Genomic DNA, 6,068 nt, shown 5'->3' with positions numbered 1-6,068 from the left:
CCCAGCAGCAAGTGTCATTTCATTAGGTCCTGTATCTCTGATGTTGTGGATAGCAGAGTCCTCCGGCAGCTCAACGAGAGCAGTGGACACATCTCAGCACATCAGGCTCGAGAGTTGTGAATCTAAACCTGGGTCAGGCTGGGGCCGTGAGGCAGAAACGCCACCCTACACTCACACTGCAACAAGCTGAAGCTTCCAGTTATGGAATAAAAGGCCTTTTGTTGTGGGAACCACAGAGGGCTAATCTTCTTATGAGAATGGAGGTAAAGAAATGAGATGGTTAACTTTACCTAAAGAACAATTATCAATGAGATGGATTGTGGTGGAGCACAAAAGGCTTTGATGGAAACAGTATGGGGGATAAAGAACTTAAGTTTTAAACTTGATGTGAGTTATATTGTCTCTGAATTGAACATCTTGTGTTGAAAGAAGATACATCTGGGTACTCCAAGACTACAGGAGAAAAGTACAGAGCAAGCAGTAAAAATCTTCTAGTCACATGTAGAACAACAAAATGATGAAAGATATCCAAACACCAGATACTCCAGCAGGAAGGCTTTCATTTTAGAATTTGTTTAAAGGAGCAAAGGATGGGAGAGAGAAATCAATTTTACCTGTCAGAGCTAGTGAGACAAAATTCTCTGTTAAGATAAAAGGAAAAAAAAAATAAAGACTATTACTATGCAGAGAATGTTGATCCAGATCACTTAGAGAAAGCCTGATGCCAGCTGAAGAACAGGGATAAAGTCAAGCCCACTGTACGTATCATTGGAAACCTAAATGTGCTGGTCCGCACATGTCATAGAAAATGACCAAAGGGTAACAAGAAATGGATCAGGAAATTGTGTTGGCCTTCATGGGTTTACATCCTCTGTCTCCAAACAAAATATGGAAACAAGTGGGGCTTTTATTTTGCTTTCCCTCCCTCCCTAAGTAGAAAGGAGATTTCTTGGAGCATTTCTGACAAACTGTTGTTTATTAGAATAGTCGTGATTTTGTTTGTTTTCTAGTAGGCATAGTACATTTAGTTAAAGAGTACATCTGTATGCTACTACTTGATTAAATCTTTGTTTTTTCCTAGGCATTTTTTTTCTTGTAGCACTGTTTCAGTTTCTGTGTGTAGAATTGAATGAGAAACAAAACTTGTAAAGTTGTAACATTTCACATGGAAATGCTGCCGGATCTTCACCACTTTCAAAAATCTGACCTTTGCCTATGCTGCAATAAAGTGCTGTAATTAAAAAAAAAAAAAGAATTCAGACCTAGCATGTTTGAGAGGGCAGTGGCTAGGTACAGGAAGTGATGATGTTGAGTCTGTGGCCTGTCGTGTGGTTAAAGCCAGATTGCATGGCTACATCAAGACATATTTGCTATTCAGCAGTGCCCAGAAGGAAGTTAGAATATTGAGGATGGGGGCAGCTTTCTCAGGATTTCATCACTTCTGCAGCTTTTTTTTTTTAACACATAAGGAAACTGAGGCAAACAGGGTTAAGTGACTTATCCAGGTTCACACAGCTAGTAAGTATCTGAGGCCAGATTTCAACTGAGGAAAATGAATCTTCCTAATTCCAGGCCCAGCCAAGTCAGTGCATCTTTTAATTGCTAAAAAGAATCTACTTTTCTTTCAGAAAAGCATTTTTTTAAACATTCCTTTTGAAAACTAGATACCTAGAGGAAGATGTTATCCTCAGTCTTACAGCATTTTATAGTATGGTTCTGGCTTTATTGCAAGCAAGGTCATCATTACCCACTAAGCTTTATTTTTCAGGGTTTTGAATATATTTTATGTTGACCATAAATAAGGGGAAGGGTGTGGAATGAAGTAGGAAACTGTTTTTTATTTAGCCTGCTTTATATTCCACTGATTCCTGCTGCCTTATGAGTATTCCCCAGAAACATAAAGGAATAAAGTTTAGTGAAAATATGGTTTACTTTGGCCTGGAACACAGCTGTACACTTTCATAGTTTTCAACATTTTGGAGAGAAACTCATCATCTCATTTTTAAGAGTCCAGCATACAACTGTCCATTGACAGATTTTTATTCTCTAATTCTCAATGACTGTTTTGTTTTCTTTGTTTTGTTTTAATTTATAGAATGAAACAAACATTTCAATAACATGGTACAATAATAAATTAAACATTTTTGATATTGGTGATTTGGTTATCTTCTCACTTTTAAAAAATATCATATTAACCTGAGGTTTATCTATTTTTTTTTGTTTCTTTTTCATAAAACCAAATCTACTTCTGCTGGAGTGATGGGACCTGGACCCACCATGACTTTGAAAGCAGCCCAGGCCCTGCATTTTTCCATATATTTCAGCAGCCCAGATCACTAGCGACTCTGCCAAGGCATCTGGCCTACCCCAGTCCACCTAGATCGCTTAATTAGCTCATTTGATGGCCCTTTCACTGTTGCACCTGGCATACCCTAGAGTACTTCCCGTTCCTTAATCCCATCCAGATTCCTGTCAGTATCCTTTGGGTTCTAAGCATCAGTCTCAGCCTTTTAAGTAGCAAATGCACTAAGAACTCTGCTGGCTCCTATTGGCATGACATTAAAACTTGTCACTTGATTGGAAGAAGGATGAAATGTATGAATTTATTCCAGGAAGAAGCTGTACCCTGGCATTTCTGGGTTCCCAACAATCCCAAACCATGTCATTTGTGTTTTTTAATTCAATGTTTTTATTGTGCTAAATTTTATTAATCTCTTTTAATTTTTAAGATTTCCAACTTAGTGTTTAATTGGAGATTCTTAATTTGTTCTTTTTCTACTTTCCTTTTATTATGTACCCAATTCACTAGTCTGTTCCTTCTCTATTTTACCGCTCTCAGCATTTCGAGATACACATTTTCCTCTCATTACTGCTATTACCGAATCTCAGGAGTTTTGATACGTTGTTTTGAAAGAGGACTAATAAAGCTGCCCCCAAGTCCCAATATTCTAACTTCCTCATAGACCCTGCTCTGAATAATTCTCACTCCCATCTTCTTCCTACTGCCTTAAGAGAGCACAAACATCCTCTATTGTTTTTACAGGCTTGTCATATAGGACCCAATCTCTTGAGAATCTCAGGCTTATGTAATTTGAAGCAATTTTAACAGGGTTTAGTCAGTTTCCCCTCAGGCCAAAATCCTCTAGAGTTTCCATAATTAATTGAACTGTTCAGGAAAACATTTTAAGATTTCATGTAAGGATCTCCACTCACAGCAATCACTGTCTTTCCCATAGCCTAAATTTATGCAAGGCCACATTTAATAAAGACCTGGTTCACCAGGTTTACCTGAGGGGTGGGTGGCAGTTAATAACTTCATTGTTTTTTTTTAATCAAGTTACAAAATTTTCATTTTCAATTTTTTTACCCAAAATAGAATCAAACTTCTTCACATTTTAAAAACCCCTTCAAGCTGGCAAAGTCACCCAGGAGAAACATCTAAGGGTAATGAATTTAAAGTATGTAGAATCACCTTAGAACACCCTACCCCCACCCAACTCTCAAAATACATATGTAATTTTTCTTTTTCTTTTTCTTTCTCCCTATCCATCACATTTTTGCTCAAAACTTTGACTTCTCTCTCCTACTGTTTCAAACAAGTTACCCCGACTACCTCCAATTACCTTTATATTTCAAATTTTTAAAAAATTACACTTACCTAGGCTGCTTTCCTTAGCCCTGTTCTGAAATGTAAAGGCAGATAAGAATTGCAGATGCAGAGAACTACATTCCCTCTCATTCTCTTCACAAACAGCTTTTGTAATGTTACTATGCATATTAAACAAGTCACTGAAATCCTAAAGTGATCACATTCAAAGACAGAAAAAATCCCTGATTTTTGCAGTTTTAAACACATTTTCTTGATATCAGCTATACTGGAGGAAGGGGTACAAAAACAGGAATTTAAACTGTCAGCTTTTGGATGTGATTAAGCCTGAATTCAAATCCTCAGCCCCTTCCTTCTCTCAGCCCTAGTTATCTTGGGCAGTAAACTCTATATCGGCATCAGTAGAGGCTTCTTGCTGCTCTGATTCCAGAACTAGCCTCTGGCAGAGTCCAATCCCTCCCTGCATGCTGAAAGCCTAAAATATGAGTAATTTCCCAATGTTCTTTCTCTAATTACAGACCTTAGAAGTTCCTTAGAATATTTTTTCTGGCAAAGAAGAAACATTTACATATACACAGACAGCTTTAAGAAGACAACTGGGGCACAATTCTAATTTTAACCTTGACCAGTCTAAAGAAAGCCATTGTGCCCAGGTAAACTCCCTATCTTTCCATCATTTTATCATCCTCCCTGATGGGTTATGTGGAGGAATTTCCAGAGGACTGGAACTTCCTTTCTAAGGTATCTTTTCTTTACTTCCCATTCTGGGGACTCTAACCCCAGGGATTTGGGGACTCCAACCCCAAACCTGATGGACTATTGTTCATGGGAGCTCTAACCTCTCTTAGCCCACAGAGAATTGCTAACAAAATGGTACTTAAAATCCCTATTTTTGTACAAACTTACATAGGGCATTTTATTTATGTACACTTACATTTTTACTTCCATTTTTACTCAGATTTTTTTATGTTAATCAGGAGTTCATTCAGCCTTTCCAAAATGTTGAATTCTCGGTCCTCTATAGACAGAAGAGAAGAGACCACTGTCCAGATAATGCAGCAGCTAAATTCATTCGGGTGCCCATTTCATTCTACAATGGTTGTCTAGATTCCCAATCCCATGATGTCATCCCATCTTACCCCCCTACTGTTGGAAGTAGCCTCTGTTGCCCAATTAGTCACAGTAAGTTAGACAGAGTATGAGTGAAGCACTGCTTCCCAGTGAAGCAGGACAGTGAGTGAAATCAATGGGAGGAGAGATTCTCAGCAGCAAAAATTCAAGAAAGGCTGGGATTTCCAGGCCAGAACAAGAAAAATCCTGAAAGCGCCTTCCTGGTCTTCACTGTTCGCTTTATCTCCATCCCTCAGTAAACTTGTTGAACTCTCACATTCCTCTCTCCTTGGCAACCTATAAAAGTTTTTTTTTTCACTCTCAAGCTACTACCACTCATATTTAAGAAAATTTCTTAAGTTTTTGAACAAACAAAGCCAATGCAACCAAGATTAGAAGGAAAGTAGAAAATTGGGAATGAAATTTTATAACCAGTCTCTCTGACAAGGGCCTCGTTTGTAAAATATATAGAGAATTAAGCCAAATTCCCCAACTGATTAAGGTCAAATGATATGAACAGGCAGTTCTCAGATGAAGAAATTAAAGCCATCTATAGTCATATGAAAAAATGCTGTAAATCACTACTGATTAGAGGAATGTAAATCAAAACAGCTCTGAGGTACCTCATGACACCTATCAAATTGACCATCATAACAAAAGAGGAAAATGATAAATGTTGGAAAAGATGTTAGAAAATTAGAATACTAATGCATTGTTCATATACTTGTGAAATCATCCCACCGTTCTGGAGAGTAATTTAGAACTATGCCCAAAGGGCTAGAAAAAATGTGCATACCTTTTGACCCAGCCGTAGCACTTCTAGGGCTGCATTCCATTCAGATCATACAAATGGGAAAAGGACCCACATGTGCAAAAATATTCATAGCAGCTCTTTTTGTGGTGGTCAAGAATTTGAAACTGAGAGGATACCCATCAATTGGGGAATGGCTGAACAAGTTGTGGTATATACATGTAATGGAATACTGTTGTGCTATAAGAAATGGTGAGCAGGCAGACTTCAGAAAAACCTGGAAAGACTTGTATGGTCGATGCTGAGTGAAGTGAGCAGAGCCAGGAGAACACTGTGCACAGTAACAGCCACATTGTGCGATGACTAACGTTGACAGACTTAGCCCTTCTTAGCAAGGCAAGGATCTAAGAATCTAAGACATCTCTCAAGGTCTCATGATAGAAAATGCTATCCACATGCAAAGAAAGAATTATGGAGTTTAAATGAAAATCAAAGCACGCTATTTGCTATTTTTCTTTTCTGTTTTGTTTTGTTTTCTCTTTCTGCTGGTTCCTGCTATTGGTTCTAATTCTTCCTTACAACATCATTAATGTCAAAATA

Source organism: Phascolarctos cinereus, unplaced genomic scaffold (genome assembly GCF_003287225.1).
Source record: "Phascolarctos cinereus isolate Bilbo 61053 unplaced genomic scaffold, phaCin_HiC Scaffold_726;HRSCAF=1367, whole genome shotgun sequence".
NCBI lineage: Eukaryota > Metazoa > Chordata > Mammalia > Diprotodontia > Phascolarctidae > Phascolarctos > Phascolarctos cinereus.
This window is presented reverse-complemented; position numbering follows the sequence as displayed.